Source organism: Oncorhynchus gorbuscha, unplaced genomic scaffold (genome assembly GCF_021184085.1).
Source record: "Oncorhynchus gorbuscha isolate QuinsamMale2020 ecotype Even-year unplaced genomic scaffold, OgorEven_v1.0 Un_scaffold_522, whole genome shotgun sequence".
NCBI classification, from domain to species: Eukaryota; Metazoa; Chordata; class Actinopteri; order Salmoniformes; family Salmonidae; genus Oncorhynchus; species Oncorhynchus gorbuscha.
Window position 1 is genome coordinate 156,059 of NW_025745349.1, and position 16,442 is coordinate 172,500.

Genomic DNA, 16,442 nt, shown 5'->3' on the forward strand with positions numbered 1-16,442 from the left:
TGGCCCCTCCCTCCCTATGGCCCCTCCCTCCCATCACTCTAGTGGCCTCTCCCTCCCTATGGCCCCTCCCTCCCTATGGCCCCTCCCACTCTAGTGGAGGACCTATGGCCCCCCCTCCCTCCCATACACTCTAGTGGAGGACTAGAGTAGCTCCCTATGGCCCCTCCCTCCCTATGGCCCCTGGCCCCTCCCTATGGACCCCTCCCTCCCATACACTCTAGTGGAGGACTAGAGTAGCTCCCTATGGCCCCTCCCTCCCTATGGCCCCTTCCTCCCTATGGCCCCTCCCTCCCATACACTCTAGTGGAGGACTAGAGTAGCTCCCTATGGCCCCTCCCTCCCTATGGCCCCTCCCTCCCTATGGCCCCTCCCTCCCTATGAGCCCCTCCCTCCCTATGGCCCCTCCCTCCCATACACTCTAGTGGAGGACTAGAGTAGCTCCCTATGGCCCCTCCCTCCCTATGGCCCCTCCCTCCCTATGGCCCCTCCCTCCCTATGGCACCCTCCATCCCTATGGCCCCTCCCTCCCTAAGTGGCCCCTCCCTCCCTATGGCCCCTCCCTCCCTATGGCCCCTCCTCCCTATGGCCCCTCCATCCCATACATGGCCCCTCCCTCCCTATGGCCTCCCTCCCCTCCCATACACTCTAGTGGAGGACTAGAGTAGCTCCCTATGGCCCCTCCCTCCCTATGCCCCTCCCTCCCTGGCCCCTCCTCCATACAACTCTAGTGGAGGACTAGAGTAATGGCCCCCTCCTCCCCCTATGGCCCCTCCCTGGCCCCCCTATGGCCCCTCCCTCCATACACTCTAGTGGAGGACTAGAGTGCTCCCTATGGCCCCTCCCTCCCTATGGCCCCTCCCTCCCATACACTCTAGTGGAGGACTAGAGAGTAACTCCTCCCTATGGCCCCTCCATCCCTATGGCCCCTCCTCCCTATGGCCCCTCCCTCCCATACACTCTAGTGGAGGACTAGAGTAGCTCCCTATGGCCCCTCCCTCCCTATGGCCCCTCCCTCCCTATGGCCCCTCCCTCCCTATGGCCCCTTCCTCCCCTCCCATACACTCTAGTGGGGACTAGAGTAGCTCCCTATGGCCCCTGGCCCTCCCTATGGCCCTCCCTCCCATACACTCTAGTGGAGGACTAGAGTAGTATGGCCCCTCCCTCCCTATGGCCCCTCCCTCCCTATGGCCCCTCCCTATGGCCCCTCCCTCCCATACACTCTAGTGGAGGACTAGGTATGGCCCCTTCCTCCCTATGGCCCCTCCATCCCTATGGCCCCTCCCTCCCATACACTCTAGTGGAGGACTAGAGTAACTCCTTATGGCCCCTTCCTCCCGATGGACACCTCCCTCCCTATGGACCCTCCCTCCCTATGGCCCCTCCCTCCAGCTATGGCCCCTTCCTCCCTATGGCCCCTCCCTCCCTATGACGCCTCCCTCCCTATGACGCTCCCCCTCCCCTATGGCCCCTCCCTCCCTATGGCCCCTCCCTCCAGCTATGGCCTCTTCCTCCCTATGGCCCCTCCCTCCCTATGGCCCCTCCTTCCAGCTATGGCCCCTTCCTCTGTTGGCCTTCTATCCTATTGTCAAAACCATGCTGGGACACAACATTTACACTGGTCTACACCTGCTCTTTGCTATTTGTGTGTGACCAGGTGTGTGTGTGTGTCCCTTATTGTGTGTGTGTCAGTGTAGATGTGTGTGTGTATTAAAGATGAAGGGAGTGTTAAAGTGTGGGTGAGTGTGTGTGTGAGGTGTGTTAAAGATGTGTGTGGTGCGTGAGGGGAGGTCAGTGCGTGCGTGTGGGAGCATGCGTTGTGAGGGGAGAGTCAGATAATACAGGCCAGTGTTGTAACATGATGTGATTACTTAGTAGCGGGATGCTTTCTATGGCCCATGTTTTGATGTTAACAGTGTGCTGTTGCTATGGAGCTAGTTGTATTATTCACTGGGGGCCATTGCTGTTGCTATGGAGCTAGTTGTATTATTCACTGTGGCTAATGCTGCTGTTGCTATGGAGCTGGTTGTAATTCACTGGGGCTAATGCTGCTGTTGCTATGGAGCTGGTTGTATTCAGCTGGGGCTAATGCTGCTGTTGCTATGGAGCTGGTTGTATTCACTGGGGCTAATGCTGCTGTTGCTATGGAGTTTGTTGTATTCACTGGGGCTAATGCTGCTGTTGCTATGGAGCTGGTTGTATTCACTGGGGCTAATGGTGCTGTTGCTATGGAGCTTGTTGCATTCACTGGGGCTAATGGTGCTGTTGCTATGGAGCTGGTTGAATTCACTGGGGCTAATGGCTAATGGTGCTGTTGCTATGGAGCTGGTTGTATTCACTGGGGCTAATGGTGCTGTTGCTATGGAGCTTGTTGTATTCACTGGGGCTAATGCTGCTGTTGCTATGGAGCTGGTTGTATTCACTGGGGCTAATGCTGCTGTTGCTATGGAGCTGGTTGTATTCACTGGGGCTAATGCTGCTGTTGCTATGGAGCTGGTTGTATTCACTGGGGCTAATGCTGCTGTTGCTATGGAGCTTGTTGTATTCACTGGGGCTAATGGTGCTGTTGCTATGGAGCTGGTTGTATTCACTGGGGCTAATGGTGCTGTTGCTATGGAGCTGGTTGTATTCACTGGGGCTAATGCTGCTGTTGCTATGGAGCTGGTTGTATTCACTGGGGCTAATGCTGCTGTTGCTATGGAGCTGGTTGTATTCACTGGGGCTAATGCTGCTGTTGCTATGGAGCTTGTTGCATTCACTGGGGCTAATGGTGCTGTTGCTATGGAGCTGGTTGTATTCACTGGGGCTAATGGTGCTGTTGCTATGGAGCTGGTTGTATTCACTGGGGCTAGTGGTGCTGTTGCTATGGAGCTGGTTGTATTCACTGGGGCTAATGGTGCTGTTGCTATGGAGCTGGTTGTATTCACTGGGGCTAATGCTGCTGTTGCTATGGAGCTGGTTGTATTCACTGGGGCTAATGGTGCTGTTGCTATGGAGCTGGTTGTATTCACTGGGGCTAATGGTGCTGTTGCTATGGAGCTGGTTGTATTCACTGGGGCTAATGGTGCTGTTGCTATGGAGCTGATTGTATTCACTAGTCATTTTCATGGATGAATATTTCCCCACAGCATTGACTCTGTACAGTACACACTAAGGAGGTAAATATGGTGCTGTTTTTATTTTACCTTTATTTAACTAGTCAGTTAAGAACTAATGGTGCTTATTTTCTATGGAGCTGGTTGTATTCACTGGGGCTAACTATGGAGTGGGTTAACTGCCTGTTCAGGGGCAGAATGACAGATTTTTACCATTTCAGCTCAGGGATTCGATCCAACAACCTTTGCTGTTACTAGTCCAATGCTTGTATTCACTAGTCTATGGTGCTGTTGCCCTGGAGCTCTATTCACTGGGGCTAACCCTGCTGTTGCCCTGGAGCTGGTTGTATTCACTGGGGCTAATGCTGCTGTTGCCCTGGACTCTAACCAATGCTGCTGTTGCTAGTCTACCCTAATGGTGCTGTTGCCACCCCTCCACTCTAACCACTAGGCTACGCTGCCTCCCCTGGAGTTTGTTGTAACCACTAGTCTACCCTGCCTCCCTCCACTCTAGAACTAGTCTACCCTGAATATTTCCCCACAGCATTGACTCTGTAACCACTAAGAGAGGCTATGGTTATTTTGCCTTTATTTAACTAGGCAACTCAGTTAAGAACTATTCTATTTTCCTGACGCCCCTCCACTCTAACAGTGGGTTAAACTGCCTGTTCAGGGGCCCCTCAGATTTCTACCATTTCAGCTCAGGGATTCGATCCAACAACCTTTCAGTTACCTCCACTCTAACCACTAGTCTACCCTGCCTCCCCTCCACTCTAACCACTAGTCTACCCTGCCTCCCCTCCACTCTAACCACTAGTCTACCCTGCCTCCCCTCCACTCTAACCACTAGTCTACCCTGCCTCCCCTCCACTCTAACCACTAGTCTACCCTGCCGCCCCTCCACTCTAACCACTAGTCTACCCTGCCGCCCCTCCACTCTAACCACTAGTCTACCCTGCAGCCCCTCCACTCTAACCACTAGTCTACCCTGCCGCCTCTCCACTCTAACCACTAGTCTACCCTGCCGCCCCTCCACTCTAACCACTAGGCTACCCTGCAGCCCCTCCACTCTAACCACTAGGCTACCTGCCTCCCCTCCACTCTAAACCACTAGATATAAACCCTTAGATTTTGGTAGGTATAAACATTAGTTATATATAAACCCTTAGTTGGTAGGTAAACATTAGATATAAACCCTTAGTTGGTAGGTAAACATTAGATATAAACCCTTAGTTGGTAGGTAAACATTAGATATAAACCCTTAGTTGGTAGGTAAACATTAGATATAAACCCTTAGTTGGTAGGTAAACATTAGATATAAACCCTTAGTTGGTAGGTAAACATTAGATATAAACCCTTAGTTGGTAGGTAAACATTAGATATAAACCCTTAGTTGGTAGGTAAACATTAGATATAAACCCTTAGTTGGTAGGTAAACATTAGATATAAACCCTTAGTTGGTAGGTAGATACACCCTTAGTTGGTTACATAGATATAAACCCTTAGTTGGTAGGTAAACATTAGATATAAACCCTTAGTTGGTAGGTAAACATTAGATATGAACCCTTAGTTGGTAGGTAAACATTAGATATAAACCCTTAGTTGGTAGGTAAACATTAGATATAAACCCTTAGTTGGTAGGTAAACATTAGATATAAACCCCTGGTTGGTAGGTAAACATTAGATATAAACCCTTAGTTGGTAGGTAAACATTAGATATAAACCCTGTTAGATATAAACCCTTAGTTGGTAGGTAAACATTAGATATAAACCCTTAGTTGGTAGGTAAACATTAGATATAAACCCTTAGTTGGTAGGTAAACATTAGATATAAATCCCTGGTTGGTAGGTAAACATTAGATATAAACCCTTAGTTGGTAGGTAAACATTAGATATAAATCCCTGGTTGGTAGGTAAACATTAGATATAAACCCTTAGTTGGTAGGTAAACATTAGATATAAACCCTTAGTTGGTAGGTAAACATTAGATATAAACCCTTAGTTGGTAGGTAAACATTAGATATAAACCCTTAGTTGGTAGGTAAACATTAGATATAAACCCTTAGTTGATAGGTAAACATTAGATATAAACCCTTAGTTGGTAGGTAAACATTAGATATAAACCCTTAGTTGGTAGGTAAACATTAGATATAAACCCTTAGTTGGTAGGTAAACATTAGATATAAACCCTTAGTTAGTAGGTAAACATTAGATATAAACCCTTAGTTGGTAGGTAAACATTAGATATAAACCCTTAGTTGGTAGGTAAACATTAGATATAAACCCTTAGTTGGTAGGTAAACATTAGATATAAACCCTTAGTTGGTAGGTAAACATTAGATATAAACCCTTAGTTGGTAGGTACATGTTAGATATAAACCCTTAGTTGGTAGGCAGACAGAAAGGTTATTAAACTCACTATTAAAGGTAGGTTGAAGTGGAAACAGAGTAGATGCCCCAGCAGACAGAAAGGTTATTAAACTCACTGAGGTAGAAGTGGAAACAGAGTAGATGCCCCAGCAGACAGACAGGTTATTAAACTCACTGAGGTAGAAGTGGAAGCAGAGTAGATGCCCCAGCAGCAGACCAGAGAGCAGGCCCAGGGCGATGGTGAGGCCAGCCAGGGCAGGGATGGCTGGTCCTGCTGTGGAGACAGGAGCCACAGGCAGGAAAACAAACCACACCACCGTCTCATTCTTCACTGTGAGGGGGGGACAAGGACATCAGAACAGACTTCAGGAGGGGACACAGAGAGCTAGTCTTACATTGCATCTTTCCTGCCTTCCTTCTCTCTCTATAGACACCAGCTTGCTGAGCAGAGAGGCAGACAACATAGAGACATCAGCACAGACTTCAGGAGGGGACACAGAGAGCTAGTCTTACATTGCATCTTTCCAGACTTCAGGAGGGGACACAGAGAGCTAGTCTTACATTGCATCTTTCCAGACTTCAGGAGGGGACACAGAGAGCTAGTCTTACATTGCATCTTTCCAGACTTCAGGAGGGGACACATATCTTTAGTAAAATAGAGTATCTTTTCTCTCTCCAATAGGAGGGGAACGTTGATAGATTGATTGATTTACCTTGGAAGTGTTTATCAGTGCCAGGTACCAGGGTTTACCTTGGAAGTGTCTTATCAGTGACCAGGTACCAGGGTTTACCTTCAGGAAGGGGAAGTGCTTATCAGTGCCAGGTACCAGGGTTTACCTTGGAAGTGCTTATCAGTGCCAGGTACCAGGGTTTACCTTGGAAGTGCTTATCAGTGCCAGGTACCAGGGTTTACCTTGGAAGTGCTTATCAGTGCCAGGTACCAGGGTTTACCTTGGAAGTGTTTATCAGTGCCAGGTACCAGGGTTTACCTTGGAAGTGCTTATCAGTGCCAGGTACCAGGGTTTACCTTGGAAGTGCTTATCAGTGCCAGGTACCAGGGTTTACCTTGGAAGTGTTTATCAGTGCCAGGTACCAGGGTTTACCTTGGAAGTGCTTATCAGTGCCAGGTACCAGGGTTTACCTTGGAAGTGCTTATCAGTGCCAGGTACCAGGGTTTACCTTGGAAGTGCTTATCAGTGCCAGGTACCAGGGTTTACCTTGGAAGTGCTTATCAGTGCCAGGTACCAGGGTTTACCTTGGAAGTGCTTATCAGTGCCAGGTACCAGGGTTTACCTTGGAAGTGCTTATCAGTGCCAGGTACCAGGGTTTACCTTGGAAGTGCTTATCAGTGCCAGGTACCAGGGTTTACCTTATCAGTGCCAGGTACCAGGGTTTACCTTGGAAGTGCTTATCAGTGCCAGGTACCAGGGTTTACCTTGGAAGTGCTTATCAGTGCCAGGTACCAGGGTTTACCTTGGAAGTGCTTATCAGTGCCAGGTACCAGGGTTTACCTTGGAAGTGCTTATCAGTGCCAGGTACCAGGGTTTACCTTGGAAGTGCTTATCAGTGCCAGGTACCAGGGTTTACCTTGGAAGTGCTTATCAGTGCCAGGTACCAGGGTTTACCTTGGAAGTGCTTATCAGTGCCAGGTACCAGGGTTTACCTTGGAAGTGTTTATCAGTGCCAGGTACCAGGGTTTACCTTGGAAGTGTTTATCAGTGCCAGGTACCAGGGTTTACCTTGGAAGTGTTTATCAGTGCCAGGTACCAGGGTTTACCTTGGAAGTGCTTATCAGTGCCAGGTACCAGGGTTTACCTTGGAAGTGTTTATCAGTGCCAGGTACCAGGGTTTACCTTGGAAGTGTTTATCAGTGCCAGGTACCAGGGTTTACCTTGGAAGTGTTTATCAGTGCCCAGGTACCAGGGTTTACCTTGGAAGTGTTTATCAGTGCCAGGTACCAGGGTTTACCTTGGAAGTGTTTATCAGTGCCAGGTACCAGGGTTTACCTTGGAAGTGTTTATCAGTGCCAGGTACCAGGGTTTTTAGTGTTTATCAGTGCCAGGTACCAGGGTTTACCTTGGAAGTGTTTATCAGTGCCAGGTACCAGGGTTTACCTTGGAAGTGCTTATCAGTGCCAGGTACCAGGGTTTACCTTGGAAGTGTTTATCAGTGCCAGGTACCAGGGTTTACCTTGGAAGTGTTTATCAGTGCCAGGTACCAGGGTTTACCTTGGAAGTGTTTATCAGTGCCAGGTACCAGGGTTTACCTGGAAGTGTTTATCAGTGCCAGGTACCAGGGTTTACCTTGGAAGTGTTTATCAGTGCCAGGTACCAGGGTTTACCTTGGAAGTGTTTATCAGTGCCAGGTACCAGGGTTTACCTTGGAAGTGTTTATCAGTGCCAGGTACCAGGGTTTACCTTGGAAGTGTTTATCAGTGCCAGGTACCAGGGTTTACCTTGGAAGTGTTTATCAGTGCCAGGTACCAGGGTTTACCTTGGAAGTGTTTATCAGTGCCAGGTACCAGGGTTTACCTTGGAAGTGTTTATCAGTGCCAGGTACCAGGGTTTACCTTGGAAGTGTTTATCAGTGCCAGGTACCAGGGTTTACCTTGGAAGTGCTTATCAGTGCCAGGTACCAGGGTTTACCTTGGAAGTGTTTATCAGTGCCAGGTACCAGGGTTTACCTTGGAAGTGTTTATCAGTGCCAGGTACCAGGGTTTACCTTGGAAGTGTTTATCAGTGCCAGGTACCAGGGTTTACCTTGGAAGTGCTTATCAGTGCCAGGTACCAGGGTTTACCTTGGAAGTGCTTATCAGTGCCAGGTACCAGGGTTTACCTTGGAAGTGCTTATCAGTGCCAGTTTACCTTACCAGGGTTTACCTTGGAAGTGTTTATCAGTGCCAGGTACCAGGGTTTACCTTGGAAGTGTTTATCAGTGCCAGGTACCAGGGTTTACCTTGGAAGTGTTTATCAGTGCCAGGTACCAGGGTTTACCTTGGAAGTGTTTATCAGTGCCAGGTACCAGGGTTTACCTTGGAAGTGTTTATCAGTGCCAGGTACCAGGGTTTACCTTGGAAGTGTTTATCAGTGCCAGGTACCAGGGTTTACCTTGGAAGTGTTTATCAGTGCCAGGTACCAGGGTTTACCTTGGAAGTGTTTATCAGTGCCAGGTACCAGGGTTTACCTTGGAAGTGTTTATCAGTGCCAGGTACCAGGGTTTACCTTGGAAGTGTTTATCAGTGCCAGGTACCAGGGTTTACCTTGGAAGTGTTTATCAGTGCCAGGTACCAGGGTTTACCTTGGAAGTGCTTATCAGTGCCAGGTACCAGGGTTTACCTTGGAAGTGCTTATCAGTGCCAGGTACCAGGGTTTACCTTGGAAGTGTTTATCAGTGCCAGGTACCAGGGTTTACCTTGGAAGTGTTTATCAGTGCCAGGTACCAGGGTTTACCTTGGAAGTGTTTATCAGTGCCAGGTACCAGGGTTTACCTTGGAAGTGTTTATCAGTGCCAGGTACCAGGGTTTACCTTGGAAGTGTTTTGGAAGTGTTTATCAGTGCCAGGTACCAGGGTTTACCTTGGAAGTGTTTATCAGTGCCAGGTACCAGGGTTTACCTTGGAAGTGTTTATCAGTGCCAGGTACCAGGGTTTACCTTGGAAGTGTTTATCAGTGCCAGGTACCAGGGTTTACCTTGGAAGTGTTTATCAGTGCCAGGTACCAGGGTTTACCTTGGAAGTGTTTATCAGTGCCAGGTACCAGGGTTTACCTTGGAAGTGTTTATCAGTGCCAGGTACCAGGGTTTACCTTGGAAGTGTTTATCAGTGCCAGGTACCAGGGTTTACCTTGGAAGTGTTTATCAGTGCCAGGTACCAGGGTTTACCTTGGAAGTGTTTATCAGTGCCAGGTACCAGGGTTTACCTTGGAAGTGTTTATCAGTGCCAGGTACCAGGGTTTTTAGTCAGTGCCAGGTACCAGGGTTTACCTTGGAAGTGTTTATCAGTGCCAGGTACCAGGGTTTACCTTGGAAGTGTTTATCAGTGCCAGGTACCAGGGTTTACCTTGGAAGTGTTTATCAGTGCCAGGTACCAGGGTTTACCTTGGAAGTGTTTATCAGTGCCAGGTACCAGGGTTTACCTTGGAAGTGTTTATCAGTGCCAGGTACCAGGGTTTACCTTGGAAGTGTTTATCAGTGCCAGGTACCAGGGTTTACCTTGGAAGTGTTTATCAGTGCCAGGTACCAGGGTTTACCTTGGAAGTGTTTATCAGTGCCAGGTACCAGGGTTTACCTTGGAAGTGTTTATCAGTGCCAGGTACCAGGGTTTACCTTGGAAGTGCTTATCAGTGCCCTTGGAAGTGCTTATCAGTGCCAGGTACCAGGGTTTACCTTGGAAGTGCTTATCAGTGCCAGGTACCAGGGTTTACCTTGGAAGTGTTTATCAGTGCCAGGTACCAGGGTTTACCTTGGAAGTGTTTATCAGTGCCAGGTACCAGGGTTTACCTTGGAAGTGTTTATCAGTGCCAGGTACCAGGGTTTACCTTGGAAGTGTTTATCAGTGCCAGGTACCAGGGGGTGTTTATCAGTGCCAGGTACCAGGGGAAGTGTTTATCAGTGCCAGGTACCAGGGTTTACCTTGGAAGTGTTTATCAGTGCCAGGTACCAGGGTTTACCTTGGAAGTGTTTATCAGTGCCAGGTACCAGGGTTTACCTTGGAAGTGTTTATCAGTGCCAGGTACCAGGGTTTACCTTGGAAGTGCTTATCAGTGCCAGGTACCAGGGTTTACCTTGGAAGTGTTTATCAGTGCCAGGTACCAGGGTTTACCTTGGAAGTGCTTATCAGTGCCAGGTACCAGGGTTTACCTTGGAAGTGTTTATCAGTGCCAGGTACCAGGGTTTACCTTGGAAGTGTTTATCAGTGCCAGGTACCAGGGTTTACCTTGGAAGTGTTTATCAGTGCCAGGTACCAGGGTTTACCTTGGAAGTGTTTATCAGTGCCAGGTACCAGGGTTTACCCTCAGTGCCAGGAGGGTTTAGTGTTTATCAGTGCCAGGTACCAGGGTTTACCTTGGAAGTGTTTATCAGTGCCAGGTACCAGGGTTTACCTTGGAAGTGTTTATCAGTGCCAGGTACCAGGGTTTACCTTGGAAGTGTTTATCAGTGCCAGGTACCAGGGTTTACCTTGGAAGTGTTTATCAGTGCCAGGTACCAGGGTTTACCTTGGAAGTGTTTATCAGTGCCAGGTACCAGGGTTTACCTTGGAAGTGTTTATCAGTGCCAGGTACCAGGGTTTACCTTGGAAGTGTTTATCAGTGCCAGGTACCAGGGTTTACCTTGGAAGTGCTTATCAGTGCCAGGTACCAGGGTTTACCTTGGAAGTGTTTATCAGTGCCAGGTACCAGGGTTTACCTTGGAAGTGTTTATCAGTGCCAGGTACCAGGGTTTACCTTGGAAGTGCTTATCAGTGCCAGGTACCAGGGTTTACCTTGGAAGTGCTTATCAGTGCCAGGTACCAGGGTTTACCTTGGAAGTGTTTATCAGTGCCAGGTACCAGGGTTTACCTTGGAAGTGTTTATCAGTGCCAGGTACCAGGGTTTACCTTGGAAGTGCTTATCAGTGCCAGGTACCAGGGTTTACCTTGGAAGTGTTTATCAGTGCCAGGTACCAGGGTTTACCTTGGAAGTGTTTATCAGTGCCAGGTACCAGGGTTTACCTTGGAAGTGTTTATCAGTGCCAGGTACCAGGGTTTACCTTGGAAGTGCTTATCAGTGCCAGGTACCAGGGTTTACCTTGGAAGTGCTTACCTTGGAAGTGCCTATCAGTGCCAGGTACCAGGGTTTACCTTGGAAGTGTTTATCAGTGCCAGGTACCAGGGTTTACCTTGGAAGTGTTTATCAGTGCCAGGTACCAGGGTTTACCTTGGAAGTGCTTATCAGTGCCAGGTACCAGGGTTTACCTTGGAAGTGTTTATCAGTGCCAGGTACCAGGGTTTACCTTGGAAGTGTTTATCAGTGCCAGGTACCAGGGTTTACCTTGGAAGTGTTTATCAGTGCCAGGTACCAGGGTTTACCTTGGAAGTGTTTATCAGTGCCAGGTACCAGGGTTTACCTTGGAAGTGTTTATCAGTGCCAGGTACCAGGGTTTACCTTGGAAGTGTTTATCAGTGCCAGGTACCAGGGTTTACCTTGGAAGTGTTTATCAGTGCCAGGTACCAGGGTTTACCTTGGAAGTGTTTATCAGTGCCAGGTACCAGGGTTTACCTTGGAAGTGCTTATCAGTGCCAGGTACCAGGGTTTACCTTGGAAGTGCTTATCAGTGCCAGGTACCAGGGTTTACCTTGGAAGTGTTTATCAGTGCCAGGTACCAGGGTTTACCTTGGAAGTGTTTATCAGTGCGCAGCTTTGAGGGATCCAAGAAGAACTCGATGAAGATGTAACTGGCGATGACCACCACCAGGCATATACCCAGCAGAGCAGAGATCACACTGTTCAGGAAGAGCCTGGGGTAGAGAGAGAGGATAGGTTAGGGTACATGGACACAGAGATCACACTGTTCAGGAAGAGCCTGGGGTAGAGAGAGAGAGGATAGGTTAGGGTACATGGACACAGAGATCACACTGTTCAGGAAGAGCCTGGGGTAGAGAGAGAGGATAGGTTAGGGTACATGGACACAGAGATCACACTGTTCAGGAAGAGCCTGGGGTAGAGAGAGAGAGGATAGGTTAGGGTACATGGACACAGAGATCACACTGTTCAGGAAGAGCCTGGGGTAGAGAGAGAGGATAGGTTAGGGTACATGGACACAGAGATCACACTGTTCAGGAAGAGCCTGGGGTAGAGAGAGAGAGGATAGGTTAGGGTACATGGACACAGAGATCACACTGTTCAGGAAGAGCCTGGGGTAGAGAGAGAGAGGATAGGTTAGGGTACATGGTCACAGAGATCACACTGTTCAGGAAGAGCCTGGGGTAGAAAGAGAGAGGATAGGTTAGGGTACATGGACACAGAGATCACACTGTTCAGGAAGAGCCTGGGGTAGAGAGAGAGAGGATAGGTTAGGGTACATGGACACAGAGATCACACTGTTCAGGAAGAGCCTGGGGTAGAGAGAGAGAGGATAGGTTAGGGTACATGGACACAGAGATCACACTGTTCAGGAAGAGCCTGGGGTAGAGAGAGAGGATAGGTTAGGGTACATGGACACAGAGATCACACTGTTCAGGAAGAGCCTGGGGTAGAGAGAGAGAGGATAGGTTAGGGTACATGGACACAGAGATCACACTGTTCAGGAAGAGCCTGGGGTAGAGAGAGAGAGGATAGGTTAGGGTACATGGACACAGAGATCACACTGTTCAGGAAGAGCCTGGGGTAGAGAGAGAGGATAGGTTAGGGTACATGGACACAGAGATCACACTGTTCAGGAAGAGCCTGGGGTAGAGAGAGAGGATAGGTTAGGGTACATGGACACAGAGATCACACTGTTCAGGAAGAGCCTGGGGTAGAGAGAGAGAGGATAGGTTAGGGTACATGGACACAGAGATCACACTGTTCAGGAAGAGCCTGGGGTAGAGAGAGAGAGGATAGGTTAGGGTACATGGACACAGAGATCACACTGTTCAGGAAGAGCCTGGGGTAGAGAGAGAGAGGATAGGTTAGGGTACATGGACACAGGGATCACACTGTTCAGGAAGAGCCTGGGGTAGAGAGAGAGAGGATAGGTTAGGGTACATGGACACAGAGATCACACTGTTCAGGAAGAGCCTGGGGTAGAGAGAGAGAGGATAGGTTAGGGTACATGGACACAGAGATCACACTGTTCAGGAAGAGCCTGGGGTAGAAAGAGAGAGGATAGGTTAGGGTACATGGACACAGAGATCACACTGTTCAGGAAGAGCCTGGGGTAGAGAGAGGATAGGTTAGGGTACATGGACACAGAGATCACACTGTTCAGGAAGAGCCTGGGGTAGAGAGAGAGAGGATAGGTTAGGGTACATGGACACAGAGATCACACTGTTCAGGAAGAGCCTGGGGTAGAGAGAGAGAGAGGTTAGGGTACATGGTCACAGAGATCACACTGTTCAGGAAGAGCCTGGGGTAGAGAGAGAGAGGATAGGTTAGGGTACATGGACACAGAGATCACACTGTTCAGGAAGAGCCTGGGGTAGAGAGAGAGAGGATAGGTTAGGGTACATGGACACAGAGATCACACTGTTCAGGAAGAGCCTGGGGTAGAGAGAGAGAGGATAGGTTAGGGTACATGGTCACAGAGATCACACTGTTCAGGAAGAGCCTGGGGTAGAGAGAGAGAGGTTAGGTTAGGGTACATGGACACAGAGATCACACTGTTCAGGAAGAGCCTGGGGTAGAGAGAGAGAGGATAGGTTAGGGTACATGGACACAGAGATCACACTGTTCAGGAAGAGCCTGGGGTAGAGAGAGAGGATAGGTTAGGGTACATGGACACAGAGATCACACTGTTCAGGAAGAGCCTGGGGTAGAGAGAGAGAGGATAGGTTAGGGTACATGGACACAGAGATCACACTGTTCAGGAAGAGCCTGGGGTAGAGAGAGAGGATAGGTTAGGGTACATGGACACAGAGATCACACTGTTCAGGAAGAGCCTGGGGTAGAGAGAGAGAGGATAGGTTAGGGTACATGGACACAGAGATCACACTGTTCAGGAAGAGCCTGGGGTAGAGAGAGAGAGGATAGGTTAGGGTACATGGACACAGAGATCACACTGTTCAGGAAGAGCCTGGGGTAGAGAGAGAGGATAGGTTAGGGTACATGGACACAGAGATCACACTGTTCAGGAAGAGCCTGGGGTAGAGAGAGAGAGGTTAGGTTAGGGTACATGGACACAGAGATCACACTGTTCAGGAAGAGCCTGGGGTAGAGAGAGAGGATAGGTTAGGGTACATGGACACAGAGATCACACTGTTCAGGAAGAGCCTGGGGTAGAGAGAGAGAGGATAGGTTAGGGTACATGGACACAGAGATCACACTGTTCAGGAAGAGCCTGGGGTAGAGAGAGAGAGGATAGGTTAGGGTACATGGACACAGAGATCACACTGTTCAGGAAGAGCCTGGGGTAGAGAGAGAGAGGATAGGTTAGGGTACATGGACACAGAGATCACACTGTTCAGGAAGAGCCTGGGGTAGAGAGAGAGAGGATAGGTTAGGGTACATGGACACAGAGATCACACTGTTCAGGAAGAGCCTGGGGTAGAGAGAGAGGATAGGTTAGGGTACATGGACACAGAGATCACACTGTTCAGGAAGAGCCTGGGGTAGAGAGAGAGGATAGGTTAGGGTACATGGACACAGAGATCACACTGTTCAGGAAGAGCCTGGGGTAGAGAGAGAGAGGATAGGTTAGGGTACATGGTCACAGGGATCACACTGTTCAGGAAGAGCCTGGGGTAGAGAGAGAGAGGATAGGTTAGGGTACATGGACACAGAGATCACACTGTTCAGGAAGAGCCTGGGGTAGAGAGAGAGAGGATAGGTTAGGGTACATGGACACAGAGATCACACTGTTCAGGAAGAGCCTGGGGTAGAAAGAGAGAGGATAGGTTAGGGTACATGGACACAGAGATCACACTGTTCAGGAAGAGCCTGGGGTAGAGAGAGAGGATAGGTTAGGGTACATGGACACAGAGATCACACTGTTCAGGAAGAGCCTGGGGTAGAGAGAGAGAGGATAGGTTAGGGTACATGGACAGAGATCACACTGTTCAGGAAGAGCCTGGGGTAGAGAGAGAGAGGATAGGTTAGGGTACATGGACAGAGATCACACTGTTCAGGAAGAGCCTGGGGTAGAGAGATAGGATACGTTAGGGTACATGGACACTAACCTTCAGGCCTAAAGTCACCAAGGAGAGCATTCTAACCTTCAGACCTAAAGTCACCAAGGAGAGCATTCTAACCTTCAGACCTAAAGTCACCAAGGAGAGCATTCTAACCTTCAGACCTAAAGTCACCAAGGAGAGCATTCTAACCTTCAGACCTAAAGTCACCAAGGAGAGCATTCTAACCTTCAGACCTAAAGTCACCAAGGAGAGCATTCTAACCTTCAGACCTAAAGTCACCAAGGAGAGCATTCTAACCTTCAGACCTAAAGTCACCAAGGAGAGCATTCTAACCTTCAGACCTAAAGTCACCAAGGAGAGCATTCTAACCTTCAGAGAGCATTCTAAGGAGAGCATTCTAACCTTCAGAGAGCATTCTAAGGAGAGCATTCTAACCTTCAGAGAGCATTCTAAAGAGAGCATTCTAACCGTCAGACCTAGTCACCAAGGAGAGCATGCAGACGTGTGTGATATATTTTAGAAAAGGTTTGAATTATAACGACACAACCTGTCCTCTTTGACGCCTTGCAACCATTAGATCACGTCTCTAGTTTAGCGTTTTAGTCGCTGGCGCCTTGCAACCATTAGATCACGTCTCTAGTTTAGCGTTTTAATCGCTGGCGCCTTGCAACCATTAGATCACGCCTCTAGTTTAGCGTTTTAATCGCTGGCGCCTTGCAACCATTAGATCACGTCTCTAGTTTAGCGGTTTAGTCGCTGGCGCCTTGCAACCATTAGATCACGTCTCTAGTTTAGCGTTTTCATCGCTGGCGCCTTGCAACCATTAGATCACGCCTCTAGTTTAGCGTTTTAATCGCTGGCGCCTTGCAACCATTAGATCACGTCTCTAGTTTAGCGGTTTAGTCGCTGGCGCCTTGCAACCATTAGATCACGCCTCTAGTTTAGCGGTTTAGTCGCTGGCGCCTTGCAACCATTAGATCACGTCTCTAGTTTAGCGTTTTAATCGCTGGCGCCTTGCAACCATTAGATCACGTCTCTAGTTTAGCGGTTTAGTCGCTGGCGCCTTGCAACCATTAGATCACGCCTCTAGTTTAGCGTTTTAATCGCTGGCGCCTTGCAACCATTAGATCACGTCTCTAGTTTAGCGGTTTAGTCGCTGGCGCCTTGCAACCATTA

The 16,442-nt window shown here is 48.9% G+C and overlaps 1 pseudogene; it reads right to left on the minus strand.

The window, feature by feature from the left end:
• The window catches only part of LOC124018450, a 62,960-nt pseudogene that overhangs the window by 22,083 nt on the left and 24,435 nt on the right, over window positions 1-16,442 (minus strand).